Genomic DNA, 18,571 nt, shown 5'->3' with positions numbered 1-18,571 from the left:
TTTAGAGGGCATCAGCTGCACTCATCATCCAGCTATGAGGAGTGTATTTTTTTTTTTGCTTTTATTTTTTTGTTTTTGTTGCCGGATGAGTCTGCTTTGATGTGTCTGTTTTGCAATGCTGCAATATAATTTTTTGGAAATTGAAAGATGCACCTGTTTGTGAAGGAGTTTACCCACCTCTATACAGTTATGTATATTTATTTATATATATTTAATTTGGGATGTAAATAAATCTGGGATAGTTTATATATTATATTATATTATATTATACTATATTATATTATATTATATTATATTATATTATATTATATTATATTATCATTCTATGATATATGAGTTAATAGAGGAGAAGTGAGAAAGGGGTAGGAAAATATAAGTTTTACTTCTACCTACTCCTTTTCGGACACTATTACTCTTGTTTTGTTTGTTATTATCTTGTATCTGTTTATGTTCGAAATAAAGACATTCATTCATTCATTCATGTAGTCATAATTAATCAATACTGTTTTGTCAATGCCTGCATCATCATTTAATTCATGGTATGTTTTTTTATTATTATTTTTTTTTAACATTTAGAGGGCATCAGCTGCACTCATCATCCAGCTATGAGGAGTATTATATTTGCTGATGTTGACAGTCAGTGTTTTTTAAAGGAGGAACAAAAGTTTGCATTGTTAGAAGAAGCGTTGGAGCTGACGTCACTTGTGTTGAGTTGCTGGAGGAGAGAGTCTCTGTTCAATCTGCGACCGGAGAGCAACACACTCAGTCACTCTCCTCAGAGCCACCACGGACTCTCTATCACATACCCACCAAATCTCCTCCAAACACCACTCAAACTGCGCTCAAACTGGGAACTAAACCACCACAGTTGTCATTTTATGTTTTGTTTTAAAGGAATACGCCGTTTTCTCGACGACAAAGGTGAGTTTAATTGTCTAACAGTAACATCCACTGTCGCCTGGTGCTCACGAACAGCTAAGCTAACCCAGCAGTAGCATCTTCCTTCCTACACTTGCCTCTCTCTCTCACTTGGAAGAAGAAGAAGCTGTATATCCGCTCACTGTGAGTTCAACACTTGCAAAAGTTAATATCAAAGTAGATTTTTGTGTGTTTTAAATGCAAACTTATCTCAAAACACAACTGTTGTCATGTTGAACTTGGTAACGAGGAGAATGTTTGGACGCAGAGTTGAGAAACTAACGTTTATAACATGTCACCGGTTTACTTGGCACACAGACAGAGACAGTGTCTTATCATTACCTTGCAGCATGCATCTTGTCTTTGTTGCAAGCTCGTCCACTCTGCGGATCCACATAATCCACACAAGTTAGCTTATCAGACATATTTAAGATTTATAAGCATGCATCTTTGCAGGAGAGCATCATATAACCTGTGTTGTGGTTTTTTCATGTGACATGTCATGAAAATGATCAAACTTGGATATAATACAGGTGGTGCTTTTTGATCATGTTTTAACATTAAATGATTTGTTATGATTTGTCCCCTCCTCCTCCTATCTCTTCTTTTTGTTGCTTCCTCTTTAAAGGAGAGGAGCTGCTGCAGCTGCTGCTGCTGCGGTCTGCAGGCTGAAATGTTACCCTTTGAGATTATGACAATACCCTCCATGTTTCTGCTTTCATATTAACAACAAGGCATTCGCCATCTTGGGGGTATTTAAATTAGATTAGCGCTTGTCTATTTAAACGGGGGTTTAATCTGCAAACAAAGTTGGGAAACTTTGGAGATGAGGGGAAATGATCTGAAGGACACAACCTTGATTTTTCTGTGGAGTTGAAAGTGAAAGCAGTGTTTTACTCACACATATGTAATGTGTGTTTTTTTTTTTAGTTTGATTTATGCAAGTATGTACTTTCCTTTTCCTGTGATGACAGTTTTTAAACCTTGTAGTGTTAGTGGCTATAATATAATCTCTCATAAACTAGACCCAACTTCCCATGTTTTGTCCATTTTAATCACACATATGTAATATGTTTTTTTTTAGTTCTGTAGAGTTTGATTTATGCAAGTATGTTATGTGACATGTCACACATTTGGTTTAGCTCTAGTTAATCAGTTTTTTAAATCTTGTAATGTATAGTGGTTATAATATAATCTGCCATAAACTAGTCCCATGTAGAATTCAGGGTGTTTTAACATTGCCCTGATTTCTTCCATACCGTGTCTTTTATAATGGGCATTACAGCTGCAAAGATTAAGTCAAGTCAAATTTATTTCTAAAGCACATTTAAAACAACATGAGCTGACCAAAGTGCTTTACAGACATAGGCAGAATAAAAACAGGTCAACAGAGCAGACAACAAAAATCACACACATCCACAGACAGAGACCAAGATACAATCCATGAGTAAAAGACTGTTATAATGAGCATTATAAATCGGCCAATTAATCGATTAGTAGGGATGCACCGATCTGACTTTTTCAACTATCGATACTGATAGCGATACCTGGGTTTGGAGTATCGGCCGATACCGAGTACCGATCCGATATCAGTTTTTAATTAATAAGCTGTGTGCCTCACTGTGTGGAAGTAGATCATTCTTTTATGTGTAAGACAACATCAGGATTGACTTAAACATGGCTTTTCTAACTTTGTAAAACAAAATGTAACAAATAAATACATAGATAACATAACATAAATTTAGTAAATTGTTATTTCATATTAAAATAATAAATCGTACGCTCACAACTTGGCAAAAAATCTTCAAAATTAACAGGAATTACAATTCAAGTGTAAACCTTTTTATTGCAGCAACACATTTGTCAAAATCTAAACAGAAATTCAGTATAAAATGTATATAGTATATAAACATAGAATTCAATTTAATAGATCAGGCCCACTGTCACTGATATCTGATCCAGCTATTTGAGTCAGTATCGGCCCGATATCCAATCCAGTATTGGACAGTATCGGTGCATCCCTATCGATTAGTGGTCAACTTTTGAATTAAACGCCAAAAGTGGTTTGAGTAAATTTTAAAGAAAGAAAAGTCAAAATTTTCTGATTCCAGGTTATGGAATATTTTCTGGTTTCTTTACTCCTCTATGTTAGTAAACTGAATATCGTTGAGTTGTGGACAAAACAAGACATTTAAGGACGTCATCTTGGGCTTTTGGAAACACTGATCGACATTTTTCACCATTTTCCGACATCTTATAGACCAAACAACTAATCGATTAATCAAGAAAATAATCAACAGATTAATCGACAATGAAAGTAATCGTTAGTTGCAGCCCTAATGGGCATACTTTAAATCTAAGAAACCTTAAAAAAACATATTTGAATGACATACCATACCTCTTTCTGTCAATTCTGAAAACACACAGGCCACAGAAGCACAAACAAGTCAATGTTTTACTACATTTTAAGTGCAACTTTAAGGGCAATTCTACAGCATATTACAACATATTGCATCTGAAATTAATTAAGACCATGCTTGAGATAAGTAAATAGACATCTTGACTTGTCATAGTTGGAAAAGCACAGGTGTTAATAACATTAACGATAGCTTTGTTGTATTTAAGTGTCCAAGTAAGTAATTACAGTGCGACAGTGAGCCAGCATGCACGATACCAGGAGCCTGATTTACACCGGTGATTTTACTGTGACATGTCAAAATTTCTGTAAAAAAAAGGCCTGTGGATTGTTAAAACCTGGAAATGAACTCGTAATGGGCCCTTTCAAACTTTGTCATGACAGCGTCAACCACACTATTAATACAGGAGTGTGTGGTGCATGATGATTTACGAACAGTTGGGCTCATACTGCGTATAGAGCATATTCTGATGGTGTAAATTTAACTTGCGTCATTTAGTTTGTTTTGGCAGGCATCTTCCGTTTGTTACACAGTGGAGCGGATTTGCCTTTACAGATATATAATTGATAGTAATGAACTTGCGTGTGCCCTTTGCGCACACAGTCCTAAGTGAAATGGCAGTAAACATTATTCCCGTTAAAGTCCATCATTTAAATGGCTTCAGTAGCCAAGGCAGCGAGATAAATCAGATCACAGCCTTGATGCGTTATGCATGCATCCAGTAACTGCCAATGAATCAAAACACAGGTAGAAGGTCACTAAATTTGCCTCATATTTATTCAGAGCACACGTCCTTGAAAACCTCTGCAGAGAGAACAATGTTGAGGCGCTGTATACTTGTATTCTAATACCAGCTTTTAACATTTTTTGGCATTTGAATGTTAAAAATGTAGCAGGGTTTTGCTCTTCCAGGCTCCAAAGGCAAATGTAGCTCATGGTTGCTACATTATTAATTAGAGATGTATTCACTTGATTACAAACTATTTATTGTATAACTTTAAATAACTATAATCAAATAGACCTTAAATTCCATTAGCAATACACCACATAGTACATAGTACATATTTATTTTTGTGCATGAGGTCAAGAGGATCTACAGTAGTGTAGATTCACTTATCTAATATCACATTTTTCCTAGTTTACCAAGCTGTGTTAGGTGTAACCAGATTTGTGTTTTGCTGAATTAGTCACATTTGAAGTGGGGATCATATTAAACATGGCTGTAGCCTAGGGCTGCACAATTAATCAAATATTAATCGTGATACGATTTTGGCTTCCCACAATTAAATGAACATGATCGACTGTGATGTTTTAAATGCATGCTCTGTTTTGGCTTCATTTTTTGGGGAGCTGTCATGCCCATAGTCTGTATATAAGTAGTCATCGTGACGTCACCCATTGGTTTGTGCACTACCGTTTTGAAGCCTTGAGTTTGGCATTTTTGCTGTCACCATCTTGGTTTTTTGGTCGTAGCTCTCTTGGTTTTTGTCCGTCGCCATCTTGGATTTGGCGTTAGGCATCTTGGTTTTTGGCCGTCACCATATTGGTTTTTGGCCGTCGTCATCTTGGTTTTCGGTCATTGCTCTCTTGGTTTGTGGCCGTCGTCATCTTGGTTTTTTGGTCATTGCTCTCTTGGTTTGTGACCGTCGCAATCTTGAATTTTTGCAACCAGAAGTGACACGAGAGGGTGGAGCTAAGTAGAATTGAACGCTGAATTGGACATTTGTAGGCGGCCAAAAAGGTTAGGTTATAATTAACTTTGATGAAGTGAAAACAAACTATGAAAGGGGTTAAAGTCTTAAGATGAAAACATGGACAACTCCCAAGCCCCAAATTTTTGGACCAATTTTATTTTGCTTCTAGGAGATGCACTGTGAATAAGGACCAGTCTTATTTTGATGCGAAGATTTGTACATTAATAGAAATGTAGCCCAAGACGGAAGAGAAAGCAGCGCTCTGTTTATTTAAATGTGAAAGTACAATAAAGTCCCTAAAATCTATGAATAATCGTGATCTCAATATTGATAAAAATAATCGGGATTGTAATTTTGGCCGTAATCGTGCAGCCCTACTGTAGTCCCTCTTGATCTTACAGAATATGAGAAGGTCCCTTTTTATGTTTCTTTGGATCTTTTTAAAAGTGCCTTTTTTCTTTTGGCCTTTTTGAAAGGGCCAAAGGAAAAAAAAAATCAGGACTGCTAATAATTGTTTTCTCCCATTTTCACCCTGTCTCTCCTATTCTTACCCTTTCCACAAGTTTGCACTCATTAATCAAAGATGTTGGCCTCCTGCTGAGGGCTGAGCAGGTTCATCAATTTGGCAGCCAGCCTTGCTGTAAGGAACAATGCAGAGGCTCTTAACACACAAGCATAAATAAATCTATGGTCTTTATATGCAAGCCCTGAAGGTTAATACTGTATAATTCAATGTACCCTCTTTGTCTGTGGTGATTGATGTTTTTAAACATGTAAGGCTTGACGGGAGTCCCTTTTTGTAGGTCAGTGTTGACACTTTATGATTGGGTGAGCTTGGGGGGAGCGGCACGAGGGAGGTGGATTATTAGGAATATGTCAGGGAGATTACTCTTTTTCACTCATCTTCCTGATCTATTTTCTCTCCGCCTGGAGATGCTTTTCGTAGTGCTTTATTTGAACCAATGACGCTTCTGAGATGGAAGTCTCCCCTGCTGTGTAAATGGGGCTGATGTTTAAAATGCTTTAGTGTTTATTTGCCTCCTTTGCTGCAGGAATTGCAGGCCAGCTGAGAATGAATGAAGTGGCTCCATATTCATGCTCCATATTCAGATAGTTACAAGACCAATATGAACCTTTTGTCCAGTTTTTGTTGTAAACCATTCGTCTCTCACACAAAGGGCTGTGCCTCAGCAGCCCCCTTTTTATTGATCCTCATGCATTTAAAATCTGGTCACTGCTGCCACAAACACTTCCACTTGAGCTGCATTAGGCATGCTGCTGCAGCCCGCATTTCTGAATATTTATTTTTTTACTCAACATTGTCTGGCGTGATAGAGACGGGAGACAATACATTTTTTTCCGCCTAGAAATGTTGGGATCAGCAAAGGTCAAAATCTAGGGCTTAGTGAACCTAATTCACTAAATTCTTTCCTCACCATGGAGAGACATTGTGCAGGCAGAGGGATCTTTGCATGCCATGAGATTATTGCCTCTCTGTTACAAAAATGTGCACATTCTTACTTTAAAGAAACAACATAAAGGTACAGATCTTACCATACAACTTTAAACAAACTCCTTTTATTGAAATGCTCAGAAGTGTTTTAGTTGAGTGGTTCAAAATGATTCACAGGTACAGTAGATTATCTCAAAATGATCTCCATAACAAATAATCTCTAAAAGGTACATCACAACAACAATGTGTAGGCACACTCCAATTTTTATCTACAGTCGTTTTTAGCTACAGTCGTAACAAACAAAATGATGTTCTCCCTGACCTCGCTTGCAAGTTGAAACCCCTCAAATCATGTAACACAAGTACAAGGAAGCTGCGTTTTGGTACCCAGGTTTCCTGTTAGTTATTAATCGTGACTTAAACAGCAGGCCAGTGCCATTATCTGCCACATAGATGGACAGCTGAGTAACCTGAGGAGGCTCAGTCTTGTAGTAGTTCAAAGGCTGGTTGCAACAAGCAATTATTTGAAACTAGAGAGTGACCTTTTTCCCTCTTGATATTGAATGAAACATGCAAGTGTAGAAGACAGTAATCTCTTTTACACTGGTATTCACACTACAATATGACACAGATGGAACTGTAAGGTGACCCGCGTGTAGATGACGCACAACAAGTGTTGCTGCTACTGATGTGAGAGCATGGAGGTCATACTTGTAAGTTACAGTATGAGAGTCTTTATAGTTATGAGAGAGGAAGGGTAACAACATTTTTAAATCAGAAAATAAATGTGACAGACGAAAGTGGCCGATCAGTTGATTTGATTCAGAGCCTTTTTACTTTTGAACTTTTTCCTGTTAAGTCTACATTTTAACAGGATCAGTTTTGTCCTGGTGTTTTGAAGATGTGTGGCTGGGTCAGTAATGTGTTAACTTGTGATGTCGAAATTAAATATCTCCTAAAATCATAACCGAATGAATATGCTTTATAGGATTTCTTAACAGTCTGATGTATTTTATGTACTGTAGAGGCCTCGAATAGTTATTAGAGGTTCTTCAAAAACAGCATAAAGGTGCTCAGATATTTTATAATTATTGTATTAAATATTGAATGAATTAACATTTTGAGAAAGGATATGTTGTTTTTACCATCACTAAACAAAGCAAACCAACACTAAAAGCTAGCTCTGGTTAGTTCATTTGAGTTGAATTACATTAGTTTCTTACTTTTTGATAGTGGCAAGTGATTAACTTTTACACAAAGTTCTTGCTCTGTAGGAATAGCCTAGCTATCCTAGCTAAACATAAATACTGCACACTGTGAGCTTTTTGCACTCAATTAACACCGTTTTGGTCGTCATACCCTCATCAGGTTGAATTTAGGACGGAAACGGTGTTAATCAAGTGAGTACAAGTTTGTTTTTTCCACAGTAATGATGTGGCCAATTTATGTTTGTTTGTCATTAGTATAAAACTTAGTTGGATTTTAGTTGGACCTTTCAAAATAAGGCCTGGTAAAAAAAAAAGTAATATATTTTAATAAGCTATTTTAGGGAAAATACACACATAGAATCATGCAGGTCCATAGAGAGGATATGGAGACTAGTCAATACAATGTTAAATGAGTTAGCTCATTTAATTACAGTTCAACTCAACTCAAATTGTCATTTCTATTAGAAGTGTTTACAGTTATATCTATTTATATGATATGGTAACAGATTTGTTGCTATCTGCATTTGACATACAGCCTGAGCAAATAACCCCTATATTTCCATTTCATTCATGTTATTTCCCGTTAATTCCCATGGAAAGTTTCCACCTTTGCAACCCTAATTGCAACGTATCTGTATATCATACATGCTAAGTGATGATATAGAAGTTAAGAACTCATAGTGATTGATAGACCTCAAAATGGTTGTGGTTCTTTGGTATTTTCAGACTTGATCTAGTCCAGAGTTACCATACAGGACTATGACCTCAATCCTCCTTGTAGTAACATCTTAGAGTCAGTGATTCTGAGTGATGTATGAAGACTTGAAAGGACTTAAGGGATTCAAAGACTGAAGCTGGTTTAGGCTCCATTTCCTTTACATTCCAAACAAAATGAACCCAGATGGTAATGCATAAATAGTATACATGTGGTGGCTGGTCAGAAAATGTTTGCAGTGCCTAACATATGTGTGTTATGTTATAAGATATTTTGACCATGAGAGCATTGAGGATGGACATTTTAAAACAGTAATTTCAGTCGAAGGAGACGACTTTAAAGCTTGTATTTGAGTGTTTTAAAAAAAAAGGTTTCAGTTTCTATTCAAAGATATTTATTCGATACAGTTTCCTAAGGTCATTGGATTTCTGCTAAAACAAAACGTATCTCTTGTTGTACTTACTTGACCATAATCCAATTTCTGCCAAGTGTTTTTGTCATGTCCCATTGCCCTGTGGTCGTCTCTTGGAGCAGGGGTTTGATTTTCTGCTGATGTTTAGAATGGATAACTCATCTCCCTTTGGGGTCCATATTACCATTTTTATTTCATTTTCACCGAGCTTCCAGATAGGAACGATGCTGAATGAGTAAATCAATAAAATCAAGCAATAAATCTGACTGTTGCTGTCTCGTGTTTCAGGTGCAGAGCAGTGATGTCACAGAACTGAGGACAGTCTCATACAAGTAAGTGTTTTGTTACATCAGCTACCCATTGTCCATCTTTGCCGTTATGCTCTTTGAAGTGCCTCTTTTGATTTTGTAAAAGGAAAAGCCAGTTTGCTTTGTTAAATTGGAAAAAACTCTGAATGGAAAACGCAGCACTAAGCAGAGCACCTCATTTTAAAGTATTATTTAGGTATAGGATTAGAATTTTCCAATTAAGTTGAGATTTAACAACGTCCTCCTTTTATGAAATTAGTTTGTGCTGCATTACACTTTGCTCTCATTTTGTGTGTATCTAATTAATTCCTGTCTTTCTTAGAATTAGAGTGTCAAAGCTTTCAGAACATATTTAAATCTCTTGGGGGAGAAAAAGAAAACTTTCTGGACTAAGGGGTGTATTAAGATACATTACTGTGAGCCAAAGAAGCGTAATTGGTGAAGTTGGAGCTATTGTTTGGCTTTGTTAAAAATTTATTTTGGGCTACTCCACATATATAGATGTTTCCTGGTTGCCAATACAAATTGCCCCAAGATAGAGGTGGTGGGCAAACCAAATTCACTTCCTTCATCCTGTGCTCTACTCTAGAGCTGCAGCAATTAATGGATTAGTTGTCAGCTATTTAATTAATCGCCAACTATTTTTATAATCTATTAATTAGTTTGAATAATTTTTTAAGAAAAAAAAGGTCAAAATTGTCTGATCCCAGCTTCTTAAAGATGAATATTTTCTGGTTTATTTACTCTTCTATAATTGTAAACTCAATATATTTGAGTTGTGGACAAAACAACACATTCAAGGACGTCATCTTGGGCTTTGGGAAACGCTGATCGACAAGTTTCACCATTTTCTGACATTTTATAGACCAAACAACTAATCGATCAATCAAGATAGTAATCAACAGATTAATCGACAATGAAAATAACGGTTAGTTGCAGCCCTACTCAGAAAGTGCGTCATGTTTTTTCTCCGACTGCAATACTTGCTGCCAAATTATGAGGGAGTTAATTTGCAGTCTTGCAGGGGCACTTTTTCTCTGTTGCACGCGCTCCATTTGTGGAGTAGGTGTTAATTGATGAGAGGTATTTATCATGAAACAGTTTTTGCCAAGCAGTGAATATATGAAGACAATTGCACTTTGTTCTCACACTAAATCAACACAGTTTTACAGCAGACAAATTTGAAATTGAATTAATATTGTGCTGCAAGTGAAATATCTTCCAACAAGAAATCATTTTGTTCTCTAATTGAATTGTTGGCTCATCAGATATAGTTCAGCGATCAATGCTACTGTTTCTATAAGGATGTGTGCTCTCATTTACCGAGGGTTGAATCCAAAGTTTTCCCCCTTGTGTCTTCGCTGCTCTGACTCCTTTTGTGCTTCATAGCTCTTTCAACATTAAGTAAAACCCTAAAGGTGAGTGGAACTGCTCACTTACTCTTTATGAAGCAAAGAATGTTGAAATTGTGCCATGAAATTTATGGCATGTACACGGCCACCTCCTGATCTAGAGGAAAAAGTCTCCTACTGTTTATGTGACTGACCCTGGAAAGAGACAGGTCATCTGTAGTGCTGCTGCAGACAAGCTGAGTTGAAATGGCAATGGCAAAATGAGCATCGCCACAGGAATCCCATCATCTCTAAACCTGAGTACTCTCCCTTTCATCTGTGTGCAGTAGAAGCCCTCAAGGATTTATTATAGCAGTTATGAGTAACCTTCAGCTTACCTGCAGAGCCCAACAGTAAGTTTCAGAAGCAGATGCCAGGTTGGCAAGTTATAGCTCGTCATTAAACACATTTTTTATTTTATTGAATGATAAATAATGGTTTCAAGAATGGTGAAACTATTATATATGTATACTTTAACATCATCAGATCAGTATGATTGGCTTGTTGGCTCTGTCGAGGGAGGTCAGTATAAGGATGTAGTAAGCCGTGGTGTTGAAAAGTTTAGTGTCTATGTTCATATTTGAAGTCAGTTTACATTGTGCATTGTGGTTTTTTTAATGTTTTTTTGGTTAGATACTTGAAATAAGGTCTGTGGTTAACACAGGTTTAAGAGATTTTAATGTGAACTTGTGAATTTTGAAGCCTTTATATGTCTTACAAAAGGTTGTTGCTAACAAGTGTCTAAATGAGACTACTTAATGTCATCACGCCGACTCGTCCGCCTTTACAGCCTCATTGTGTGTACTCGCGCTCATGTGACCGTGGTGTAGTTTGTTTACAGCCCAACGTTAGCTTTTTCCTACAAGTGATTGCATTCACAAAAAAAGTAGTGTTAATTTGTAAAGATTATCTTGCCGAACAAAACGTGTAAGTATCATAAACTTGTGTTTTCCAGAAACATTTAAATTTGAACAACAAAAAAGAGGCCGAAAATTCATATGCAGAGAGATCCTGACTAACTTTAATCAAGCTAAAATAAATTTAAATCAGCACTTCATTGTACATCGTGTGCCTGCAGCTGCTTTTTTCGTAAAAGCCAGGCAGTGCTGCCATTCATTTCTATACCACTTCAACACAATGGAGATACAAAGCACACAAAGGGCATGTCTGGCTCCAGACAAAGCAGACATGTTTGTTTTCTGAGGAATTGTTAAGGGAGACAAAGTGAAGCAGGGCATGTTCCCTTACACTTTTAAAATGTCAGCTTAATTCTAATTCAGCAAACATATTAGTTTTATAAATAATTAAGTTCATTTAAATATTTTAATGTTTTTTTATGATTTCAGCTTTGTTATTTTTAGTAGTTTATCGAATGTTGATATGAAATGTGTTATTCATCACTTCTAGTTACATTATTGATATTCAAATATTTGGTATCACTTCAAAAGGAGTGTTATTAGGCCTAATACTGTATCATATCTGTGTCGTATGATATGTAATCAACTGTTGTGCATGGCTGTCTGTCCAAAATGCTCAAACGTTGGCCACTTCTTGACCACAGATCATGCATGTGAACACCAGAAAACCCTGAAGACAAACTTCTCCCATGTGCCATATGTCCTTGAATTAGCTAACCGTATCTTGCAAATGTTAGACTAGCAGAGTAACAGGCAGGCCAAGGTTGGAAATTGGCACCAGCCACGAGCCAAATGCTGGTAAATTTTGCTAGTGGTTGCTAGATTTGCTTCACTCACCAGCCCAAAAAAAACAATGGTAATCTATTGAGTGGCTGATAGTTTTTTGTATCCACCAGTCACAGTGGCAAATGGACAAAAAAGTTAATTTCCAACCCTGATGCAGGCTACATTGAACATTTTAAATGAAACTACCGATACACAGCCATATATGCGCTGCAGGTGTAGCCAGTAAAAAGATTCATTCCGCGGCACATGCGCTTCGTGAACGATCCGCTTCCGTTACGTTTTCAATGTAGCCAAAGTGTAACGTTTGCCGTAACTTTCCTCATCAACATCCCCCAAGCCATATAGAATGTCCTGTCAGCATTTGACATGAATGCGACTTGGCAGGCTAACATTGGCTAACATTATGTAGCATTAGTACTCTGCAGATTTGTTGCACACATTCAACGGATAACGCTAAAACACAAGAAAAATAAACTTACTGGTTTATGGTCAACCGATGACCAACATGTTGGCTCCTACTCGCTGTGCCCCCAGGATAAATGGATGGAACAGCCTCAGGCTTCAGTATACATTTTGTGGAAACTTTTTTTGGGAAATATTGACAGTGTTCTGGAAAGTGTCTACTGCAAACAGGAAGTTTGGCTGGGACATTACGATTTCTCCAAATAAACAGCACCCATTTCGTCTCAACACGTCTTTGCCATCGTTAGAAAATTGTTAAACTTAGCTAGCACGTAGCAACACCTGGCTTCTCCTCTCTGATATCCCTCGTGTATAGCGTTAATGAAAGTAAGTTGACGGGATTGGTACCTTAGTTATGTGAAGTATGAAAACCTGGCTATCCAAATCCGTATTTCTGAGACTGTCATTGGGACACTGCAGTTTCAAGGTGGAAATGCTCAGCCATTGCCGTCGACTGCTTATTTCGCTCATATGTCTTGTAGAATATAAAAAACACCATATGGACATGTTAACAAGGTCAAAAACTTGATTTAAATGAGAGGGAGGGCAGCTTTATGGACTGCTGATTGGTATGTTTTATATGCATCATCATTTAGTGTGCTCTGTATGTGTGTAAGAGAGAGAGAGGTTGAGCTACCACAGTTCCCCCCTCTTTTTAAAATATTTATGTGCTTCAGTTAATAGTGTAGCTTTACAGAGAAGGCTATATTTTGTGACTTTGCCAGAAGAGCGAACAGATTGCTGTGGCTATGTAATATGATGAGGTAGTACGTGTCAAAGCCCACGATTCTTTTTGCTCTCCACATTTTTTTCTGCCCAGAGGGGCACTAAAATACATGCAGCAAGGAAAAGTTAAGTGATGAAAGAACTCTGTCAATGGCAAATCAAAGACTCATGTGAATGATGCAACTATAAGATGTGTTGGCTTTATGGAAACTACATTCACACTGACTGTTCTCAGAAGTTTAATGAATACAGAGGCATATATTACTTCTAAGAATAGCAGTAATTTGCATAATGTGTTTCTGTACAGTACTAATCCAGAACCACTGGTTATGTCATGTTGCCTCATGAGATTAATGATCTTTACATTAAATGGATACAAATCCTGCCTTGTGTCAAACTACTGGTCAGGTCAGATGACCAATTCTCAGTTTATTGAGGTGGCACATTGGTTCTTGGTTCTGCACCTACCTACATGTATGATACAACAACACAGAGATACCATGAGATCTTAAAACTCTGCAAGGCTTATCGCGTCATAAGGAAACTGTGCCGTTAATGGAAAAGGTATAGATTTAGGTTGTTGCATCAGAAATGTAGAACTTGTGGCAAACATCTTTGCTTCTGGAAAAACAAGAGTGAGACTTATGAGGATCTAGAGATATTGTCTTCGTGTTAGCCTTGTCTAGTCATTAGGGTATCTCAGAACATTCTCTCAGTCGTTTTGAATTTTTGATATGACAGTACATCACAGAAGAGGGTTGATGGTGACGGTTCACCTGTCTTATCAACTTATCTTAAATGAAGGATGAAGTCATGTCTGATTGAGTCGAGGCAGACACAGAGGGACCACAGCGATGGTGCAAAATTCAGCAGCAGCATGCAGCGGGTCACTTGTAGAAATATGTTTTGTTTAAGGTTAGTTTTTAGAATGTTTATTTGTAGAATAGCGCTCATCTGAAGGGCTAAATAGTAGTGTTTTCTAGATGCTTTTGTGGATTGGTTAGGGCTGCACAATTAGTCGAAATCTTATTGAAATTGCAATATGACCTTCTGCAATTTTGAAATAGACGAAATGTGTGTCAAAATACCATTTAAAACGAAATATTGTCACGCTGCAGAGATGTCCTGGCCTACACATAATATTCTACAGACTTAAGAAAACATCTTTGTTTGGTACAGATGCCTGCAAAAATCACACCATAATCATTTTAATACGTTTTTCGATGAAAATGAGAATAATAATGTAAAAATGATCATTTACTCTAATATCGCAAATCATATCGCAATTGCAATATTAGTCACAATTACATATTTTTTCAAAATCGCTCAGCCCTAATTAGCTTGCAGTTGAAAAGTGTGTCGGTTTAGAGGATGTATGTCGTATGTCTAGTTGGCACCGAAATGCTGTGGTTGCCCAGTATAACTAACTAAGAGAATCACTGAACAAAATATTGAATGGATTTTTTTTTATGTTGTCTCTCCACTTTGAGAAGCACCAAACTACTATACTGTACTTACATCCTCGTATGTGCAGCAAACCAACCTATAGGTAGCGCAGGTTTGTGTGACTTATACTATATACTAGCTGATGCTCAGGCACACTCTCTATTTTCCTCATGTGCTGTTTGGGTTTCTCAGGTCATCTATAGTATGCTAGTTCAAAGGGAGTTATACAATATTTAAGATAGGAACACAGTGGAGGCAGCTGTATGGATCTATGTGGAGCAACCTGTGCTCAACAGGGATAAGATAGCTCAACTGGGAGGAAGGTGCAGTAGCATAGCAAAGAGTGGTGTAAGTTCCAGGCAGCTGCGGTCACAGAGGCTCAATAAAGCTGAATGAATTATATACTGTATGCTTCTCTTCTGAGGTGAGAGGTCAGGCAGACCTGGGTTTTGGGACGACACTGGCATGGTCTACTGGGGAGCTTGTTGGAAGACTTTAGGCCCGTAGAGCGTCTCTGAGGTGTGCAGATGGCATTGAGGAAAATTTAATTTTCTTGGGTGGTCATGACCAGCTGCTTGCTGTTTTGTCCCTACTGATGGCATTAAGTCTTCATTGGCCGAAAGGGATTTTTAGTCTCTTCCTGACTTCATCGGTACACAGCAACATCACAAAATAAAGATCCTGCAGCATGTCTTGGAAAAAAGCTTTCAAAGTCATTTCTGATGGACTTGATTTTGAGGGCATGGACTTTTTGTTTTTTAGGGCCGCCCCTCTTAGTCGATTAGTCTACTAATCGGTCATTTTGGTCTTAGACGACTACGATTTCTTTAGTCGATTAGCCATTTTTTATGCTTTTTCATGCTGAATGATGTATTCCCAAGAAACTTATAAGCACATCTCTGGTAAACACAAGATTTAAAGTGGTGCTTTTGTGTGATTCTTTGTGGATAAAGTCAGTTTTACAGGTCTATTGTTTAAATCAACGAATCGATTCATCGACAAAACCGCATGAGTGTTAGTCGACTAAGAATTTCTTTGGTTGAGAAGAGCCCTATTCTTTAGAGTAAACCAGAAGTTCTGACACCTTGCAGCTGCTTGATCATATATCTCAAAACACTCAAATATTATCAATATGAATAAAAATGCTTACCGTTCTTGAGCAGCACAAATGCCACTTAGCTGGATGAGAGTTTTGTTGGCAGCCTACAGGACCTTCGCAGAGAGGATCTGTGGTGTCAGCACTCAAATGGGTGTAGAGGTGACACCAAGGTGAACGCCGAGTTGTAGAATGGTTGGAAATCATTGATATTCTGACTCGGAGGCTGCAAATGGCTTGGTGGCAGATGGAGTCTTTGTCGGGGAAGAAAAATGGCAGCTTGGGAGCATCAACGCCATTTTCCCTATCAGCTCGGCTGGCGGGCGGTGACCTTCTGTCGCTCAAAGAGATTCCCCAGCACATGATCAATTATCTCACTTCCATTGTTTACTAAGCTAGTGGAAAAGGATTTAAATGTCATTTTTTTAGAGAGAGAGATTGCATGTGTAATCATGAAGCTGGTGTTTGTTGTTAGTGCATAATGAGGAAGCAAATTGTAGTTTGTGTTTTTGTACCCTTTTAAGCACCTTAGAAAATAAATCAGTGCAAGATTGATGCATACAACCAATACATGGCAGCTGTTTAGCTCCACTTTTTTCTTGTTGTTACAGAATTATTGTAATTGATTTGACTGATTTCCGACGGTTCTTTAAACAATATTGTTAATGGAAGAGATTCCGCGGGAGTGCAGATATATCGCATGGCTTCAGTTTGTGCGAGTGGTTTTCATTAACGTTGTTTAACTCAAAATAGATAATTTGCTCAGGTGAAAATGTTTATGCAAATAATATTAATTTGGTAATGGCTCTTCTCATTACACAGATAACACAGCGCACGCAGAACAAAACTGTGATATGCAGTCATTATTCTTGGCTGTAAACAAATCTAAGTCAGAATAAAATACCAAATGAACCTGGGGAAAAATGAGGGAAAATGAACTAACGATGCAAAAAGCAAATGACATTGAGACCCCACTTTAATATGTATGTATTTCAGCTTGATGGTTGATTTCATTAGCAGATCTCATTGTTATGCACCGACTGTCCTCCTGCAGTAAAATGGATATTGTATTCACTTAGCCTGAATATTCAGGAGGAATTCTTTGGATTTGAGTGGCATCCTTCAGAAAAAGTGAAGTGTTGTCTTCCTACACCAGATTCTGATTATTCATTACATTGATATTTCATTTAATATTCATCTTCATTTATTCCACATAGTTTATTTTAGTATAGTTTTATTTTCTTACAATCAAAATGTTACATCAAATTTTGATTTAAATAAGTCAAATTTGCGTTCATGATTCATTAACATAAAATATAAATATACATGTTAAATTTATGGGTTACTGGTAGTAATCTGTCAGTTAGGTCAATGGTATTTCTTTCACAGCGGGAGAAAGAGCTGTAGCACGTTAGCCATACATAAAGGTTGGCCGGTTACCTTCCTTTGAGCATTAGCCACTTATTTCTGAGCTCTTGTCACATTCAAATACTTAACAATGTTCCACATTTCGGTATATGTGGTGCAAATTTGATTTTGAATGATACATTCTTGCTTAAGGGTTGTGTCCTATACACTTGAGACCATTGTGATGTATGGCGCTACCCATACGAGCAAGTTGTTTTTCTATCTGTAAGGAGGATGATATTAAGCTGCCATGCCATGCACCTCTCCTTCCCTCTTTCAGGCCTGGCTGCACACTGCTTTCAGAGGGCAAAACTTGTCGAGTTTCACTAACAGGAACTGTTTCTATTATTGAGACTCTGTGTGGTGGTCTGTTTCACGCTATCCTCATGGTCATATGCTGCTCCTCGTTGGGCTTACAGGTGATAACCGACATGTATATCAATAATAGTTAGGCCTACGCCAGACTGATCTCATACTCTCCTTAAGGCAGGGCTGTAGTAAGTGTAAAAACTAAATTGCCTAGGCAGATAAATTAAATGCCTTTTGGTTGGCCCTCAGGTTATCATAGTATGATGAAATGTTTCAACAAGATATGGCAGCGAACTGATGATAATCTTGATTTAGATGTTTGGATGGATATTTCTTGCTTTGTTTTGCACAGATAACCTGACAGTTCTGACACATTGTGACCAGAATGGAGTTAAAGTAACACATATATATATATATAGAGAGAGAGAGTTGTTGAGTCTGAAGCCTGTCGTAATTTCAGACTTTGCAAGAACTTGATTTGATTAGTGTTTCCAGACTAATTATACCCACTAGTCTTAAGTCGAATGACTGGTTGTACAATCAACCGAAATTGAGGTAGGTATAATTTTAATTGATTCTGTGCATGTTTTTGAGTAACATTCCTTAAAGTAGTAAATGGATACCATTCTCTCTGGTAATCAAATATAAGCTTTTCCTGGAACCATTCCTACTGCAGTGGCAGTTAGGGGTGTCATGATTCTCCAAATCCTCAATTTGATTTGACTTTAGATTTTAAGGTCACGATTCGATTCAATTTTCAATTTCAAACATGCCATTGTTAGACTATGAAGTCTTGTTTCATACAGATCATTGGTTTTATGCCCTGACAACTGTCATTTACACTTTAAATTCTTCTTTAAAAAGAGAACTGATCTCCCTTTTTATTTAGAAAGTGTTAAAAAAATT

The 18,571-nt window shown here is 37.4% G+C and overlaps 1 protein-coding gene across 2 annotated transcripts in view; it reads left to right on the top strand.

Annotated features, from left to right (window-relative positions):
* The first annotated feature begins 599 nt into the window (after positions 1–599).
* LOC119500243 (bromodomain adjacent to zinc finger domain protein 2B-like) overlaps positions 600–18,571 on the top strand; it is a 56,912-nt gene continuing 38,940 nt past the window's right edge. The window contains exons 1-2 of one of the 2 annotated variants that reach the window (XM_037789888.1): positions 600–921; positions 9,106–9,149. The gene's annotated coding sequence lies outside the window, so the exon portion shown is untranslated. The remainder of the gene's footprint in view (positions 922–9,105; positions 9,150–18,571) is intronic. The other variant, XM_037789887.1, reaches the window with a different exon arrangement.

Source organism: Sebastes umbrosus, chromosome 13 (genome assembly GCF_015220745.1).
Source record: "Sebastes umbrosus isolate fSebUmb1 chromosome 13, fSebUmb1.pri, whole genome shotgun sequence".
In the NCBI taxonomy this organism is placed as follows: domain Eukaryota; kingdom Metazoa; phylum Chordata; class Actinopteri; order Perciformes; family Sebastidae; genus Sebastes; species Sebastes umbrosus.
The sequence above is the reverse complement of the archived record's forward strand: the minus strand, read 5'-3'. Positions and strand labels throughout refer to the sequence as shown.